Source organism: Aquarana catesbeiana, linkage group LG07 (genome assembly GCF_042186555.1).
Source record: "Aquarana catesbeiana isolate 2022-GZ linkage group LG07, ASM4218655v1, whole genome shotgun sequence".
Taxonomy (NCBI): Eukaryota; Metazoa; Chordata; class Amphibia; order Anura; family Ranidae; genus Aquarana; species Aquarana catesbeiana.
The window spans coordinates 111,841,128-111,861,369 of record NC_133330.1 but is presented as its reverse complement, the minus strand read 5'-3'; the positions used below and the strand labels follow the sequence as shown (position 1 = coordinate 111,861,369).

At 44.0% G+C, this 20,242-nt stretch overlaps 1 protein-coding gene across 4 annotated transcripts in view; it reads left to right on the top strand.

The window, feature by feature from the left end:
* ZC3H7B (zinc finger CCCH-type containing 7B) overlaps nucleotides 1-20,242 on the top strand; it is a 560,902-nt gene that overhangs the window by 61,685 nt on the left and 478,975 nt on the right. The window lies entirely within an intron of this gene.

Sequence of the window (20,242 nt, the reverse complement as noted above, 5' to 3'; positions counted from 1 at the left end):
AGACCAGGATTGTCAGGACAGAAGGGACAATAATAGCGGGTGTCACGCCTATATCCGCGCTTGCTGCAGACACAACATCATTTTTGGGGGGGTTCGTTGGGTAGGGGTACTCGGGAGGACATAAAAATGCCTCTCATGCAGCCGACTGCATTTGGTTGGGGTTGTGAATGGGGGAAGTACGGGCGCTGCAGAAGTGGTGGGTTCCCAATTAGGATTGGCGAATGCAGCAGGAAGGGCATTATGGGCACGACGGGCCTGTGTTTGTCTTCCTTTTTGGTGGCAGCGGGACACTATTTGTGCTTGCCACCTCACCAGCTTGAACTGCACTTATGGGACTCGCCACGTCACCAAGTGTTACTGCAGTGCTGGTTTGACTACGACCGGGGTGTACTAGGCCGCTGGCGCTTGCCAGTTCACCAAAACGCTACCAAAAAAACTGTTAACGATCGCAGGGATCAGGCCTGACTCTGCGAACGCTGCAGTTATGCGTTTAGTGTTTTGTAAGTGACAGTGATCGATCGATACTGCACTTGGGTGGGCTGGGCTGGGCCAGGTGGAGGGGCAAAACGCAGGTGCTAGCAGGTATCTGGGCTGATCCCACTAACACTGCGTTTTTGGGAACCCTAAACTGCTGGGGACGCCAGTATAGATCTGATCGGATCAGATATTGATCAGTTCAGATACTATACCACTAAGGGAGGTGTACGGTGCGTGGGTGTTAGCTCTACTGGCACTAACCTGACGCTGCCTGGGGCTGGTGCTTGCCAGTTCACCAAAACGCTACCAAAAAAACTGTTAGCGATCGCAGGGATCAGGCCTGACTCTGCGAACGCTGCAGTTATGTGTTTAGTGTTTTGTAAGTGACAGTGATCGATCGATACTGCACTTGGGTGGGCTGGGCTGGGCCGGGCGGAGGGGCAAAACGCAGGTGCTAGCAGGTATCTGGGCTGATCCCGCTAACACTGCGTTTTTGGGAACCTTAAACTGCTGGGGACACTAGTATAGATCTGATCAGATATTGATCCGTTCAGATACTATACCACTAAGGGAGGCGTATGCTGCGTGCGTGGGTGTTAGCGGTACTGGCGCTAATCTGACGCTGCCTGGGGCGACGCATATCACCGCCGGGCGATCAGGGGGCTAAACTTTTATTCGGTAAAAAACGGCGGGTGCCCTGACACTATAAAAAATAAACGAACTAACCAGCGTCAACCGTAACAGTTATACGGTGATCAGTGGTGAAAGGGTTAACTAGGGGGCAATCAAGGGGTTAAAACATTTATTAGGTAGTATATGTGGGTCCCTGTCGCTATAAAACGCTGACGGCGAACCTAAATATTTACGTCCCTAACTAGCGTCACCAGCGACACTAATACAGCGATCAGAAAAATGATCGCTTAGCGACACTGGTGACGGGGGGTGATCAAGGGGTTAAAACTTTATTAGGGGGGGTTAGGGGGGTATCCTAGACCTAAAGGGGGGCCTAACACTCACTGCCCTAACACTGTAACTGTCACAAACTGACACCAATACAGTAATCAGAAAAAAAAAAAAAAAAAAACCTGCTTGGTGTCAGTTTGTGACGGGGGGGTGGTGATTGGGGGGGGGATCGGGGGGCGATCGGGGGGGGATCGGGGTGTTTTGTGTGCCTGGCATGTTCTACTGTGTGTGTGTGTGTGTGTGTTTGGTGCACTCACATTACAGTCTTCTCTCCTCGGCCTGGAACGGAAAATACCGAGCCGAGGAGAGATGACATCATTTCCTCTGCCTCTGTGTACAATACAGAGGCAGGGAAATGATCCCATTGGCTGAGAGCGATCGCGAGGGGGGGGCCACGAATGGATGGCCTCCCCCTCACCACCGATGGCCGGGGGAGATTTGCCGACCGCCGCAGGCACCGGGGGGGGTCCGATCGGACCCCCCACCCGCGGGCAGGCAAGGACGTACATGTAAGTCCTTTTGCCTGCCCGTGCCGCTCTGTCGACGTACATCGTGCGGCGGTTGGCAACTGGTTAAGTTGGTAGTCTATTATGCAGCAGACTAAATCTCTGGGTGGATCATAATCCCTGCCTCTTGGGCAGAGGGCGCAAGGGGTGCTTTCCATCCCAAATGGTGTAGTGGGGGCCTGTCTAGTAGGTTATTGAAAAGGTCTACCACCTCAACTTGTAGTTGGTCTACGTCAATTGTTTCTGGGAGGCCTCGGAGACGGAGGTTGGTTAGCCAAGTCCTCCATATGATGATTTAGGTCCCGGAGTTGCAGGGTGTGGGTGTCCAAGGCATGGTATGTGCAGCAGAGTGCTGTGGAATGGTGCGCCATCACTTTTACCACTTCTTGGACTCTTCTTGCGATCGCCTGTATGTCGATCCGGAGGTCAGTGATCGCAGCCGTTGGGGTTTCTTTAATGTCTGCCGCCACAGATCGGAGATCTCTTAGGCTGGGGTGCTGGTGCAGTGTTAGAATTATCTCTCCATTTTTGGGAGAGATCCACATGGTGACTGCATCCCCGGATATCAGGCCTGTTGGTGAAAGTCCGCTTTGAGTGGGTGCCATATTGCCGGTCTAGGTCCGGAACGTTTCTGGGATATTTTGGCTCAATCTGCTGGTCAAGTCGCAGGCATACCTGGAGCGGGATGTAGAGGAGTTGCGGGGGGAGTTACCCATGATTTCCAGGCTTGTATGTGTGTGGAAAACCTCTGTTTTAGTCTGGTAAACCTCCCTCAGCGGGAGCTCACAGGCTAAGCGGCCATCTTCCACCGAGGTCAAACCATGCCCCCTCCTGGTTTTCTTTTTATTATCAGTAAAATCCTGACAGGTTTTCTAGTCCCTCTCCACTGTATCCAAAACTAAAAAAAAAAAAAAAAAAAAAATTTGGGCTTTAGTTCTAGTGCAATAATTTTGGAGTACAAGGGCTATAATTTGTAAACCAGCCTTGGAGAATATTATTATAAAGTAGGGATGTTGTGAATGTCTTTATTAAAAAAGAGCTTTTCAACTTTAATTAAATATTTCTTGTCACCAAATGTGTGCATATGCCAAATGGCAAAAAAAGGAAAATACTCCTTCAAATTCATTTTATTTTTTTTTTTTTTTTTTTTTTTTTTTTTTAGCTCTGGCATGCTTTTTACTAACTGTCTTGGGGCATGTTTTCCTTCCACCAATGACCTTCCCCCTTGCATTGACACATATGATGGGACTTAATTTACTCCCACTCACCCTAGGGGCTCATGCACAATGCATCTCAAAGAAGCGGCTCCTACATGCTTTTGAGCTTTTTTTGAGCTCTTTTTTTTTTTTTTTTACCTGGAAACTCATGTTGTCCATTGTTTCCATGCGAACTATGGCTTTTTCACAAGTTTTACAGGCATTTTTGCTTTTACAGACAACCCCCTCCCCACCAAAATCGCGTTATTGAGCAGAAAAGATGCCCAAAAAGTGGCATATGCTCTCACCCCCCCCCCCACCAAACTCACATTTGTGAGAGGAGATTTTGAGCAGAAAAGTGCCCAGAAACGTGAAAAAGCTTGAATGCACAAAGAGAAAATGAGCTGAGGGGGAGGGTTTGTGGGGAAAAAAAAAAAAGCTTATGCTCAAAAAAGCTTGAAGCTCAAAAAAACTGCTCGGTATTCTTTGGCTTCTTGGGCAAGCACCAGCCCCTACACCAGTTCCTTGTTTCCCCTCTCCCCTTTTCCTTTTTTTCTCACCCATTGTTCTCTGATCCCCATCTGTTTTCATTTTAGGTTTTAAAGAAAAATAAGCCACGTTCTTTTAGCTGCATGGGGTGTACCCCTGTTTTATGTACTAGTATTGCAGGTTCTTGAATTTGTATGTTCTAGGGGCCTTGTTCGGAAATAATGTTTTCCATGTAATCGGATTTCAGAATTATTAAAGATGACACGGTTCCGAATGTGTGTTGATATTTTATTATTATTATTTTTTTTTTTTTTTTTATAACGATAAGCATGATGGTTACAATCCCACACTCTGGGCTTTCCCTCCATGCACAGGTCTTGGGCAATTTGTACAACCTGAACAGGGGGTATAGGAGAGGCCCTTGAGGTGTTTTAGCCCGGGTTCGCACCTATGCAAATTAGATGTGCGTTTCCCCGCATCTAATTCGCATAGCAGGACAATGTGACTGGCTTCCTATGGAGCTGATTCACATATCTCCGGCGCAGCTGTGGAGCGCACTGCACAGAAACGCTGTGCGTCTTTGGCTCCGTTTCAGGGCCGAATTCAGGCATAGAATCGGCCCTGATTCGTCCCTGAAACGGGGAACAGGGACGCACAGCGCTCCTGTGCGATCCGCAGCCCGTTTTATAGTGTGAACCCGGGCTTAATGGCATTGTACAATGTCAAAGTATTTTGCTGTAGTCATAAGCTCTGTGGCATTTTGTTTGCCTTACCTTGTAATAAGCTTGCATGTTGAGGCAATAAACTTGCATGTTGAGGCTGCAGTTTGTAGTCATGGCTGATTTGATTCCCCAATGCATAATTCCACCTAACTTGCACCTATTCAACAGAGGGGCAAGCAACTTCTTGTTTAGTTACTAGAGCTGTGCAATTCTGGATAAAATGAGAATCACAATTTTTTTGCTTAGAATAAAAGATCACAACTCACTCATGATTCTATAGAACTTTTTTTTTATCATTAAAGTTTATTGAAGGAAAAAATAAAAGTTGCATTGAAATGATTCATTTTACAAACATGTGTTGTGATGAAGCAAACGATCTGAAAAAACAATGTCAACTAAATCAGTAGGTAGTAAGTTACTATAGCAATAACCACAAGGTTTATCATAGGTAATGCCTGAGGCCTCTGATTTATAACAGGATCCATCACCTACGCAATAGAACTTTTCCAATCTTTATGTTCAAGAGAGAGAGGGGACAAAGTTGGGGTTAGATAGATTAAAGAAGAAAGTGAAGAGGAGAAAGAGTGTAGTTAGTTACTGTACAAGGGGGTATCAGAAATTCTAAGCAAATGTTTTAAATTTCCAGGTATTCTTCAACAAAGGTGCAGTCATTTGACACCAGTATTCAGGACAATCCAATGTAGTATTATACACATTAAATCTTGAGTAAGAATTGTAAGAAAACCTTCAGAATCAGGTCGCTCATGGCAGTAGAGTTATAAGTATCTGAAATTCAACCCTGGCCCAGCAGAACCTCATAGGCTTGAGAGTATCTGTAGACAAACCAGGAAAACCAAGTCTTGTGATAACGTTCTACAGTCTCATTAGATTGGGCTGCGGTGTCCTCCATCTCACAGATGTAAGAGACGTTGTGCAACCAATCTTTTAGTGTGGGAATACTTGTTGATTTCCAGAAAAGCAGCATAAGAGAGTTAGCCGCATTTATCAGATGTCTGGAGAGAGAATTTTTGTATTTCTTGAAAGAGAAATTTGAGATGTGCAGCAAACAGGCTGCGTTAAGCTTAAGTTTGGTCTCCGTGGTTTGATAGCTTTTCTAATTTTGGACCAGAATGGTAGTAGCATTTCACAGTGCCAACAAATGTTAATCAAAGTACCTCTTTCTTTGTTGCATCTCCAGCATGTGTCAGACGTCTGGGGGGTACCATTTGTGCATTTACTCTGGGGTGGCATACCAATGAGTCAGGATCTTATATGCAGTTTCCTGCATACGGCTGCTAAGTGAGCATTTATGGGACAATATGCAGGCTCTTTCCCACGGGCTATCGTTAATCAGTAATCCCAATTTGTCTGACCATCTGTCTCTGAACCTATCCGCACCTGACCTCTTCAAATTTTGCAACCACACATAGGAGGAGGAGGTGGCTTTCTGCACATGATCTCCGTTGAAGCATACTGTCTCAAACTCAGTGAGTTCTCTCTTAAAGTAACCTTTGCAGGTTGTATTGTTGAGGAGAATTTGGAATGCTTGGTGAGAGTGTGCAAAATGTCCAAGGATGTGCCTATGAGAGGATGCATTTTTATGGAATGGGGATATTTTATTTTGGGTACCTAAGGAGAAAATTGAAGGGAGACTGTGCTCATGTCATTTTCTATTGAGACCCAGTCCTTGAGCTTTGAGTGGCAGTGCCAATCAATAATATGAGCGATGCGTGTGGCATGGTAGTACGCTTTGAAATCAGGAATACCCATACCGCCCATTACTTTGGGTCTAGTGAGAAGGGGTGATTTTATACGAGGTGGTTTATGGGCCTAGCTGAATTTCGTCTGTAATGTATGGAGGGTTTTGAAAAAGCTCTGAGGTATTTTCATAGGCAGAGTGCGGAGTAGATATAGGATTTTTGGCAGGACAGTCATTTTGCAAATAGCTGCCCTGCTAAACCACGAGAAATGTGTTGGATGCCAATCTTGTAGGTCTTTCCCAAATGCTTTAAAGAGAGGAGGAAGAGTCTAGGAGTCAACCAGATCCCAAGGTATTTAATCCATAAGGGGCTATTGTTCTGTGCCATATTTAAATTGTTCTCAGGTAACGTGATGTTCATAGCTTCAGATATAGAATAGTTTATTTTGAGATTGGAGATGTAGCCATATAGAGAAAACTCTTTCATGAGAGAGGGAATGGAAACATGCGGGTCAGTCAAAAAAAAATAAGAGAGAGTCTGCATACGCAGCGACCTTGAATTCCTTCTCGTTAATCTGGAAACCCTTAATAGATGCATTTGCAAGTATGTGCCTGATCAACGGTTCGAGCAATATAATGAAGTGCAAGGGAGATAATGGACAACCTTGTCTCGTCCCATTTTGTTATGTTGACACTATCCGACAACGTATCGTTTATCTTAAGTTTAGCTGAGGGGTTTTGATATAATGCTGAAATCCAGGTCATGTGTGAACCCAGACCCACATGTCTGCAGGTCCCCAACATATAATCCCAAGCTACTCGATTGAAGGCCTTCTCCGCTTCTGTTGACAAGAGAAAGCCCTCGTTCTTTCGCTGGTTAGCAGTACAAATCAAGTCCAAGGATTTCGTAACATTTTCCTTGGCTTCTCCACCGGGCATAAAACCTGCCTGGTCCGGATCAGTCAAGTCGTGAAGTAACGGTTTCAGCCTGTTAGCAATGATTTTAGCCATGAGTTTGACATCCAAGTTCAGCAAAGAGATCGGCCTATACCTGGCACAATGCAGTGGGTCTTTGCCAGACTTGGGTATCACTTTAATATATGCTGATGGGAAGTCATTCGGTACTAGTCTCTGTTCTGACAAAGACTTCAGTGCATCTCTAAGGGGAGTAGTTAGTAAGTCGGTAAACGTCTTGTAATAGATGGCACTAAATCCGTCAGCACCAGGACTCTTGCCGGATTTCAAGTCTTTAATAGCTAGTCTAATTTCTGGGATGTTTATGGGGCTCTCCAGTTGGGAGATGTCATCCTCAGCAAGGGAGGGAAGGGAAGCTTGGAGTCCCTCAGATAATCTTTTATGGCCTGTGATCTGTCATTTAAAACGTCTGTTGGTTTGTGTTGGAGCGGTAGGTTGTACAGAGTAGTATAGTACTCATGAAAGTGCTGTGCTATCTTATCTGTGGCTCTATCTATTTTACCCCCTTTGTTTTGAGGCGATTCAGTACGCATTTGCAGCGCTATTCAAGTCATTCGTTCATTCATGAATGCCCATGATATTGTACTGGCAGCCTGACCCCTTAAGGCCCTAGCTAGTATTTTGCCAGTTTTGTGGCCATGTTCGTAATATATCTTTTTTTTTTCCTAAAGAAAAGGAATCTCTTTGACTTAGTATCTAGAATCTGTTTAAGGGTTTTCCTGGTTTCCAATAACGATGCCGCCGAATGGGTCGTGAGGGATTGTTTATGTAGGGATTCTAAGACGCGAATGTTAGTAGTCAATTTGGTAATTTCTTTGTCTTTTTTTTTTTCTTTTATTCTACGCGTTTCCATTTGGATTAGTTCCCCCCCTAATATAGCACTTATGTGCCTCCCAGACCATCAAAGGATCCACCTCAGGGGTAGTGTTATGTTAGAAAAATACAGTCAGCGAGGAGGTCAGTTTGGGTAGCAGGGTTGGATCTGTAAGTAGGAAAGAATTTAGTCTCCAGATATTTGACTTGACGGGGGTTCTGAAAGGTTCAAGGCAATGGAGATTGGGGCGTGGTCTGAGATAGTCTGTAACCCTATGTTTGCCTCGGAGAGTGTTTGGAGATCCCTTTTGTGAGATGAATAAGTAGTCTATTCTCGCGTAGCGATTGTGTAGGGTTGAATAAAAGGTGTAGTCTTTACCTTCTGGATGTAAAAAACGCCACGTGTCCATCAAATTAAGTGAGTGTAAAACGTTTTTGATTCTCTTTAAAATTTTGTAGATGATATGTGTCTTCCCTGAGGAAGTATCTTCTGTTGGATTAAGAGGGATGTTGAAATCCCCACCTAGGATCTGACGGCCAGTACTAAAACTTGTCAGTTCTTTGATCATTTTTTGGCAGAATGTAAGCTGTGCCAGGTTAGGAAAGTAGACATTAACTAAAGTGAGGGTAACTCCTCCACACACTCCCTTGAGGAAGCTAAATCTTCCCCCCGGGTCAACTAATTTATCTGATATCTCAAACTTGGCGTCTTTACTCACCAGATTCGAGACTCCTTTTGATTTGGAAATGTCATTGGTGGCATGATGTGCCAAAGCGAAGTAAGGATCAGTGAGCCTTGGTATATGATTTGTCTTAAAATGCGTTTCCTGGAGAAAAACAAAGCTGGGCCTACCTTTTTTTAATTCTCTTAAGAGAGTAGCTCGCTTCTCTGGGATATTCATACCCTTGACATTATGTGAGATTACTGTGGGACTGCGTCCTAGGTCAGAGTAGACCATGGTGAGAGTTGAGAGAGATGGCGAAATGCACCTGCAAGTACAGCTCAGAAAATACCAATTAGATACAGTCACGGCTGAAAATTCTTATCACTTTAAACACCAAAGTAGAAATAGAATGGAGTCTGGGAGGTTATAGACAGAGAATAAGAAAGTGGGGGAGGGGAGAATAATTCACTCCCTCTTTAGACGTGTATCACATCCCAGAGGGTCAAATTTAGTGTGCACGGGTGGGTCCAATGAATTACCACCCGAGACACTATTGCGGGGTCGAGGGAGACACCCGATGAGAAAAGGCAGCAACTACTTTACGAAGTATACATAAGTGTGTATGTATGTATGTATGTATGTGTATATATATATATATATATATATATATATATATATATATATATATATATATATATATATATATATATATATATATATATATATATATATGTGTATGTGTGTGTGTATAAAGAAATGACTAACAAATAATATAGAAACGGTCAGACTGTGGCCTGATTACATCCTATAATATCTGCACTGAAAATGATAGGTGATCAACGATGAACAATAATCTATAACTGATATTACCAAAGTATTAGGAAGTGTATAAAGTGTAGCGCTATATGTGTAAATATTATAAATGAAAAAACGTAGTGAGCTAAGCCCAAACCATTCCTGGAGGGCCCACGAAAAAAATTAAAAATAATATGATTCAAAGTTACATATAAATGACTAAATACAATCAGAAATGTACTGAGTGCCACACACTGTCATATAAATTGATACTAATAGACCAGTGAAAAAACAACGTGAAAAATAATATAAAAGTGAAGAAATAACAAAATGTCCATAAATGTTGAAAATTATGATCTTAATGAAATTCAACACCCGCCACCAAAAGTCTCTGAGGATTGGATAATGAAAACAACGATGGAAAGCTTCTGCCAAGTGGATAGATAAAACACCAGATAAATAAGACGTCTAAATGAGTGTCGGTACCACCACCGGAGCATCAGAGGAGGCTTACCGGAACCAGGTGACTTGAGAAGACATACGTCTTACAAGTCTCAGAAAGCTTGTTTAGCCACCAAGGCTGGCAAGATGGATCCTCAGGTGTCCTCAACTTCAAATGGGGGGGGGAGAGATAGGGATCCCGTCACAGCTTCAGCCGTCCAGACTTATCAACAGGCCAACCGGATATATTTACATGCCATGGGAGAAATAAAGCTCACATGGCATGATATCGTTTAAAAACATGAATTTATTAAAACAATAAAAAGGAACACTCACATGTTAGGAGATCAGAATAAGCTCAAAACTGTATATCAATCGCGGTGATCGTAGGGAGTCCACCCAACATGTTTCGGCTAACGAGCCTTCATCTGGGGTGTGCAACCCCCCACCTCACCGCTATTTAAACTAGAAATGACCCCCAGTGGGAGTGTCACAACACAGGAAGTGCCCTACTGATGTCACTTCCGGTTTGATAGATTGGTATAAATAGTATGAAGTATATGTAAATTGTGGGATTCTAGTCAGTGGTATTATGCCACTAGCGCCAATTAATAAAGTTCAAAAATAAGAAAATAAGACAAAAAGGAGCGTCTATAGTATTCATATGGCCAGCCGACCCGGAAGTGCTCGGAATTTAACCAAGCCTGTGTCAGCATGGCCAGATAGGCAGATCAGAGCGCCTTCACGCTCCGCCCGCCGGGCGTGTCCAGGTAGCAGGTGTCGCAATGGGAGCGAAGTTCGCTCCCAGTCTGGCCAATTTATTTATGGCCAAATGGGAGGAGGATGTCGTCTATGCTATGCAGAGCCCGCACCTTTTGTTGTGGGCTCGGTACATAGATGACATCCTCCTCCTATGGACTGGGACTTCGGACGATTTGGTTGATTTTTTTGCGACCCTTAATGATAACAACATGAATATTGTCTTGTCTTTTGAAGCAAGCGTATCCTCTGTCCATTTTTTGGACCTGGTTATTGAGAGAAGGGAAGGCCAATTTGTATTCAGTACCTATTTTAAATCCACCGATCGGAATGGATATATTCCTACCGATAGCTGCCACCATGCCCCTTGGATCAGATCAGTCCCCAAAAGCCAGTTCCTGCGATTACGCAGGAACTGCAGTGATCTCAACACCTTTAAGACCCAAGCAGCGTCTCTTAAAAATAGATTTTTGGAGAAGGGTTATAAACCCTCAGATTAGGATATGGAGATAGACAATGCCTGTCTTGTTGATCGTCAAACACTTTTAGAGGACAAACGTAGACAGGTTAATGAGGACTTTAAATGGTCTTTCATGACATCCTTCTCCATCCAACATAAACACATTAGAAGAATTTTTGAACACCATTGGGACGTTCTAAAAACAGATAAGATCTTGGGCCCTATGCTGCCCGGAACCCCTAAGGTGGTCTTCAAGGGTGCTCCGTCCCTTCGAAATAGGTTGGCACCTAATGTGGTTAATCCCCCAAACAAACCTTCCTTTTTTCACAACTGGACCGGTTTTCACCCCTGTAAAAAATGCTTGGTCTGCCAATATAATATCAATGGTAGGAGAGACTTTTTCCTCCACGGTGACTGGCCGTTCCTACAAGATCAAGCAGTTCTGCACCTGTGCGACCACAGGGGTAGTTTGCCTTTTGACCTGCCCATGTGGCAAACAGTATGTGGGACGAACTATCAGGTCATTTACTACCAGAGTCTCTGAGCACATCAACCTTATCAAGGCAGGTAGCCACAAACACACGGTACCTCGTCACTATAGGGAATTCCACGATCGAAACCCTTAAGGTACTCAGTTTCTCATCATCGACAAATATGTGGCTCCCTGGCGGGGTGGATCAACCCTTAGGGGGGTCTCCCTTCTTGAGACTTACTGGATTTACGAATTGAGTTGCCACTTACCGCAAGGTATCAACGTGGAGTGGGACATTAATTCGTTTATTAATCGGGCATAGCTACTCATGATCTCTGTCATTTTTATTTCCATTTTTTATATTATTTTTATACATTTTTCTTCTGGTGTATATGTTTTTTTAATTAAATTCTTATATTAATGCCAGGCAGTTTTTGACCACTAATATATTTTATATTGTGACATTATACAATTACTTTTTGTATCTGTGTACCTTGGTGGATGTCCCCTTTTTTTAGTGGTATTACTGTTATTGGTAGTCCCCCTTGCATATGGTGCATTACATGGATTCTTTGGGATGTCCCCCATTGGTAGTGTCACTTTTTAATACTTTATGGTTGTGGCTATTGCCCCCATACAAATATTAGCACTTAATCTTTTAATTCTACTAATTTTTTATTTCCACTTCGTGCTTGTTGACGCTTATAATTTGGATGCGCTCCAGGTTCTTATTACTTCCACCTTTGCTGACACTTGGCCTGGGTTATGAGATCGCCGGGATGTAGTTCCGGCCTTCTCCAGCCTATTGGGGCCCTCCTCCCTACTTACAGGAAGTACGGGAACTGTCAGCGTGGTGACGAAGTTAAGTCCCGAGCGTCGAATGCGCGCGCGCAGCATTCGACGGACGGGGGCCCTGTCTACACATTTGATGCGGAGTCTGAGGGGCGGAGCATGATGGCGCTCCGACCTATGGATTCGCCAACCGAGAGCGAGGCTTGGTGCGCAGGCGGACTTCCCTCTGGGACTTCCGCTATTGCGCACGGCCCTGCTACCTGGACACGCCCGGCGGGCGGAGCGTGAAGGCGCTCTGATCTGCCTATCTGGCCATGCTGACACCGAGGCTTGGTTAAATTCCGAGCACTTCCGGGTCGGCTGGCCATATGAATACTATAGACGCTCCTTTTTGTCTTATTTTCTTATTTTTGAACTTTATTAATTGGCGCTAGTGGCATAATACCACTGACTAGAATCCCACAATTTACATATACTTCATACTATTTATACCAATCTATCAAACCGGAAGTGACATCAGTGGGGCACTTTCTGTGTTGTGACACTCCCAGTGGGGGTCATTTCTAGTTTAAATAGCGGTGAGGTGGGGGGGTTGCACACCCCAGATGAAGGCTCGTTAGCCGAAACATGTTGGGTGGACTCCCTACGATCACCGCGATTGATATACAGTTTTGAGCTTATTCTGATCTAACATGTGAGTGTTCCTTTTTATTGTTTTAATAAATTCATGTTTTTAAACGATATCATGCCATGTGAGCTTTATTTCTCCCATGGCATGTAAATATATCCGGTTGGCCTGTTGATAAGTCTGGACGTCTGAAGCTGTGACGGGATCCCTATCTCTCCCCCCCATTTGAAGTTGAGGACACCTGAGGATCCATCTTGCCAGCCTTGGTGGCTAAACAAGCTTTCTGAGACTTGTAAGACGTATGTCTTCTCAAGTCACCTGGTTCCGGTAAGCCTCCTCTGATGCTCCGGTGGCGGTCCCGACACTCATTTAGACGTCTTATTTATCTGGTGTTTTATCTATCCACTTGGCAGAAGCTTTCCATCGTTGTTTTCATTATCCAATCCTCAGAGACTTTTGGTGGCGGGTGTTGAATTTCATTAAGATCATAATTTTCAACATTTATGGACATTTTGTTATTTCTTCACTTTTATATTATTTTTCACGTTGTTTTTTCACTGGTCTATTAGTATCAATTTATATGACAGTGTGTGGCACTCAGTACATTTCTGATTGTATTTAGTCATTTATATGTAACTTTGAATCATATTATTTTTAATTTTTTTCGTGGGCCCTCCAGGAATGGTTTGGGCTTAGCTCACTACGTTTTTTCATTTATAATATTTACACATATAGCGCTACACTTTATACACTTCCTAATTCTATTTTTCCTTTGTCTAAGAGGAGTGTCAGCTGCTTTCTGTGTAACCATCCTCTATTATTATTGGTGCAGCGCTGTACTCATCTCCCATTGGTTCCATATATTACCAAAGTATAACTGAGTATATTTTTGCCCCAAGGTATGGCTGGGAGGAGACACGGGACTGCGTCTCCTATCCCAGTCAACCCTGCTTAGATGCGGACATTCCAGAACATTCGTTATAACATGTTGTGACCATTATATAAACTGACTGTTGCTTAACTAGTTGTATCATGACAGGGACCCTGTGATATAAAGTGGGATTAGGAGCAGCCAAAATACGTCCCAGCAAACAGTCATCTCATATGAAAAGCCTGATTAGGGAACCAATAGCAGGTTCTTGTGATCAGTTTAATCCTGCCTAAATCCCTCATGGATCCATAAGCAGTTTATCGCCCGGTAGTGCAACCACCGTGTAGGTTTGAGGCATCTGAAAGTAAAGTCAAAACAAAGTCTGGGTAGCAGTTGTTCAGAAAATCTCCGTTAGGAAGCAACAGACCTTGCAGTCTGGCTCAGCTCAGCAGTGAATATGTCTCCATGCGGAGCAGCCGGCGCTGCGTTGCTTAGAGTGAGTAACTGTGCCCAGCCAGAACCTTGTAGTGATCAAATAATTCCGTTGCCCATCTGGTATAACATCTGAGAATCAAACTGCTTTTGCAACAAAACAAGTTTAAACATGTTAAAAGCTAAGACCCTCAATCTTCCATAATGCTCCTGGAGGAATGTGGCCGATTTGCGGGGTGTGCCCGCCAACTGTGCATCATAGCGATGTTGCTTCTGCTTTTGGAGTAATGTTTCTCCGGTGATGTCAAGGGGGAGTGAGGTGGGCTCCGATCTTTGGGCGGCAAAGTGAACTCCTGGTACCACTCCGGTAGCTCGATCGGACTGATTTGGAGGGCATTGCAGAACTCAGGGAGGTTGTCGGGTGTACGGAGGGTGTGTTGTCTGCCGTTATGGGTAACCAGCAAGGCAAAGGGGAAGTGCCACATGTAACGCATGTCCTTCTCCCTCAGTTTATCTAAGAGAGGTCGCAGGGCCCTGCGATTTTTCAAGGTGATCTGGGAGAGATCTTGAAACATTTTGATGTGTTCTCCATTAAGCTCTATATGTTCATTCCTGCGGGCCTTAAACATAATATCCTCTTTAAGAGTGAAGTTTTGCAAACAGCAGATGTCTCTGGGGGGTAAAGTATCTGGGCCCCTAGCTCTCGGAGCTCTGTGTGCTCTGACAAACTCCGGCCTTTCTAAGAGGCTGTTGAAGACTCTGTAGAACTGAGGTGATTTGATCAGCCATGACAGACTCTGGTATACCGCAGACTCTAATGTTATTGCGTCTCCCTCTGTTGTCGAGTTCCTCCAGGTGTCTGTTCATTTCGATAAAATGAAGAGCATGAGAGGAGACAACTTTATCCAATCTGTTAATCACTTTATCTCTTTGCTTCCCTGCTGTCTCTACGGTGGCCATCTTTTCCTAGGAAGCTAGTTTTTAGGTCCGTAATGGCCACGGAAAACGAGGCTTTAATGTCTGCTGCAAAGCCTGACATGTCCTCGTATGTGAGGAGGTGATCAGAGCGGGCATTTCTCCTACCATTTTCCTCCGCTGCCGACTGTGAGTCCTCACTATATTCCTCGTCCACGTGAGCCGGTGCCATCTTGCGCCCCCCCCCCGCCGTGACTTTCAAGACAGCAGCTTGATTCTTGAAAATGTCAGATATTCCTCCCAGCGCTTGCAGCCATAGATCGATGATGATATGTCGGCTCTGTTTGTTCATGCTCAGATGTTTTTTTTTTTTTTTTAAAGATATTTTTATTGATTTTTGTTTTTTAATACAAACCAGTTGTACAAAAAAAAAAACACAACAAACAGTCACCAAATAAATCACTGTTAAACATTGGTATACCTTGTCAAGTATATTGTCTACATATGAGGGGGGGAGAAAAAAACCAAACAGCTAACTGGTGGTAATTCGATCTGAGATTGATCACATAGTTTATGCATAACCATTTATTAACAAATATGAGTTATAGTAGTTCACATATATATGGTGTTCTTTCTGGCATGGCACGCGAATGGTACAGATCAAGCACACATTATATAGAGAGGGTCATGGGGCTAGCCAGCCACCTGTCCCATATTTTGTGGAACATTTTTTTTCGTTTCCTAAGTTCAAAGGTAAGTTTATATAACGGTATGACATCATTAATTAGTTTTAGCCATAGGGATTTCACAGGTGTTTGTATACCTTTCCAGGATAGTATAGACTTTCTAACATAAAAATAAAGTATACGTAATAGTCTCTTAGCCTGTTTTGGTATCTGTAAATCACCAAAGACCCCCAGTAAGCCATTCTTCGGGTGAATAATATTGGGGAGTCCTAGAGCAGAGGAAATGAAAGAACCCACCTCTCTCCAAAAGTCTTGAACCACCGGACAAGTCCAGAAGCAATGTAGGAAATCGGCATCTCCCCCACAGCCCCTGAAACATTCAGCATTGGGTTTCAACCCCATCTTACACCGCCTAGCTGGGGTAAGATGAGATTGGTGAAAAATCTTAATTTGTATGACCCGGTCTTTAGATGAGATAACAGTATTTTTGTATGTGTCACTAAATTCAGTCCAGTCTTCCTCCGTAAGTGAAATGTCCATGTCTGCCCATTTATTCTGCGCTTTGCTGAATCTGGGTTAAAATCTGTCATTAGGGCAGCGTAGTAAGCAGAGACAAGTTTATTAGGATCAGGTTGTCTTAGCAGTCTCTCCAATGGGGGCAAGTCTATGGGGTCGTTTAGGGAGCCAAACTGAGCTCGGATAGCATGTTTAAGCTGGTAATAATGGAACAGGTAGGAGCTTGGTAAATCAAAATCAAGTCTCAGTTGTTGAAAAGTTTTAAAGCCTTGGTCGTTATATAGATGGCATAAATATTTTACCCCTTTGGAGTACCAATGTTTAGCGTCGGGTAAGGAGTTTAGTTCCTGTAAAGTGGGGTTAAACCACAGAGGATTGTTCGGGGATGCCGACCAAGTATATCGAGAAATTTTTTTGACTATGTGTTGAAAGATTGAAAGTGTAGTTGCCAGCATGGAAGTACCTGGTCTATTTGGGACTTTGCCCCCTATAAATTATATTGTGGAGAGTTTCCATGGAAGTCGCGATGGCACCTTCAGTAGTAGTACATGCATTTGCCAGGGCTGGATGTAACCAGTCATGTATATGCACCAGTTGTGACGCTAAATAATAAAGAAAGAAATTTGGAAATGCCAGGCCAGCCATGTAAGACGGCAGCCTTAGTGTCTCAAGTGCCACTCTAGGGGGTTCCCTCCTTTCCACAGGAACGTCACACATAACGTGTCAATACGTTTAAAAATAGATTTAGGGATTGCACATGGGGAATTAGCCATAACATATAGCAATTTCGGGAGATAGACCATTTTGAGGAGATTTGCTCTTCCCATAAGGTCAAGGGGCAGATCCATCCATTGTTTAGTTTGCTCCTGTAAGCGATTCAATATGGGATCTAAATTATTAGTAATGTAAGTGGATAGGGGTGATTGTACCAGGACCCCGAGGTATCGGAAGGAGGACACCACCTGTAATTTAGAATCCGGATGAATCTGGGGAATCGTTGCTGTATCCAAGGGGAAAAGACTTGATTTATCCCAATTCACCCGGAAACCGGAGAAATCTCAGAATATGTTAATTTCAGCTAGTAAAGACTGAAGTGACCCGCTAGTATCTGCCAGATACACCAATGTGTCGTCTGCATAGAGCGAAATTTGCTCTTTTATAGTGGTAATAGGAAGTCCTTTAATAGATGAAGATGAGCGAATACGTGCCGCTAGGGGCTCCATGGCTAGGGCGAATAGAAGTGGGGACAGCGGGCAACCTTGCCTTGTACCTCTTGTAATGGGGAATGTCTCTGTAACCAAGGAATTAACTCGAACCTTGGCCTGGGGGGAGGTATAAAGGAGTCTTATCCATGCCACTACACGCGGGCCAAAACCATACAACCGCAACACCCGAAAAAGATACGGCCATTCCACACTGTCGAATGCTTTGCAAGTGTCTAAGGATACTATGGCTCGCGTTGGGGGGCAATCATGTGGATATTGCAAATTGTAAAATAATCTACGAATATTCATTCTACTGGATCTTCCTGGTATAAAGCCCCCTTGGTCACTGTTAACCAGAGTGGTGACTACTTTATTTAAACGATTTGCAAGCACTTTAGCCAGTATCTTAACGTCCACATTTATAAGGGATATTGGTCGGTATGATTCACATTTAAGTGGATCCTTTCTAGGTTTCAGCAGAAGTATGATCAGGGCCTCACCCATAGTGGGGGGAAGGACCCCAGTGCCCAAAGCTTTATTATATGTACGCAATAAATGTGGGCATAGTAATTCCCTAAACTGTGTATACCATTCGGTAGGGTAACCATCCAACCCGGGCGTTTTATGGGCTGGCATTTGTGAGATGGCTGCAGCAATCTCTTCCACCGATATGGGCGCCTCCAACTCATCCCACCTCTCAGAAGACAGGGAGGGGAGGGATATGTCAGCGAGGTAATCATCCAGCTGGGTTTCAGAGTATTCAGCCCTGGAGGTATAAAGGTCTTTGTAAAAGTTAAGAAAAGCCTCCATAATATCTCCAGGAACATCACTAATTTGGCCCTGTATGGTCTGAATACGTGGAATAGATACAGGAGGTCGGTCTGGTCGCGTGAGATATGCCAGGAGATGCCCAGCTTTGTTACCGTGTTCAAATGCTTTCTGTGTAGTGTGTAATCGTTTTTGTGTAAGATCTAGTAAACGAATTTCATATTCTCTACGCCTCTGTAACCATACCTCTCTCTTATCAGGGGACGGGTCAATGGCATAGCTAGACTCTGCCTGCACCATAGCGGTCTCTAGTTCTGTAGTAAGCTGTTGGTTATTTTTCCTCAATACCCCTGTGATGGACATAAAAGTACCCCTCAGTGTGGCCTTAAAGACTTCCCATTCTGTAGAGTGGTCTGCCGTTCCCACATTGTCTCTCCAGTATTCCACAATATCCCTCCTGCAGGTCTCTTGCACCATTTCATCCTCCAGCCAATAAGAATTTAGTCGCCAAATGGCTTGACCTGAGCCTGGAAGGATGTCGCGGTCCACAGAGAGAGGAGCGTGATCTGAAACCCCTCTGGGCAAATATGTAACCGCAGTAACAAGGGGAAGAGTGTCTGTAGGGGCGAAGACCATGTCGATCCTAGACATGGTGCGAAAAGAGACTGAGTGACATGAAAATTGTTTATCATCTGGGTGTTTCCACCGCCAAAGTTCTGTAAGATCATGAACCTGTACCCAATCTAAAAGGGAGGGAAAGGATCTACCCCCGCCTCCCAAACGGTCCATGGCTGGATCCAGTACTGCATTAAAATCACCTATGTAGAGTAAGGGTCCTGGGGGTCTATTCAGCAAATAGAGTGACAGTTTAGATAGCATTTCCACCGAAAATGGGGGGGGGGGGGAAGAGAGAAAGTAAATGTTTACCAGAGTGAGTGTCACAGTAGAAATTTATAGGGAAAGTATAACAAATCTCCCATTTGGGTCTGTCTTTGTATAATTTCAGCTGGAAGGGATTTGGCTAATAAAATAGAAACCCCCCTAGAGTAATTTGTATGGGTGGCATGATAACATTGAGCCAGCCATGGACGCCTGAGGGCCCTCACCCTATCGTCAGTCAGGTGAGTCTCCTGGAGACAAACAATGTGGGGACTGTGTTTTTTGAGGACTGAAAAGACCAGAGACCTTTTTTGAGGTGCATTCATACCTCTAGTGTTCCATGACACTATTTTCAGTGACCTGGACATTTAAAACAGATTCTATACCATAATCACATATATATGTAAATACTTTCATCTTCAATACCTTGCATGCCGTGCCAGTCCACCCCCACCCAATCACATCCATATTGCTTTGTAAATAACTTTTACAGAGACGTACACCATTAATCAATAAGGTAGAGAATACCACTGAGCTGCTCTGAGCAGCAATTAAAAAAGAAGAAAAATGTTTTGAAAAAACAGAAAAAGGAAAAAAAAGGGGAAAAAATTAACCCAAACAGAACATTTCTTGAAAACCCGTTTCCCCCACCCCGCTCGGCCTTCCCCAACTTAGTGAGCCTTGGATCCCTGAACCTGGTGAAATCCCTCTTACCCCTTAAGCACAAAAAGGGAAACATTCTCGAGGTTTGAACTGTTCCGTGGCCACGCCACTAACTGGTGAGGGGGTACTGTGGAGTCCGGTGTGGCTCCCAACCGAAAAAAAGGGGGAAAAAATTGTATGTGTCCCGGTCCAGGATGTTCATCTCTGTAGAAAAATAGTAGGCCATTCAAAGGAAAAAAGAAAAAAATATATAGAAGGAGAAAATCAAATGTTATCTTGGGACTTATAGTGCAGGTATTAAAGGTAAACAACCATCCCATATGGGTTAGGCACATTGTAAATAAGGGATCATAGTGTTGCTACAAGACGGAAGGCATCAGGGAGTCAATGGGCTTGCTGTCTGTTACTTCTTCTTCTGTCAGCGGGTCCGTAGCGATCATTCAGCCAGGCCATTG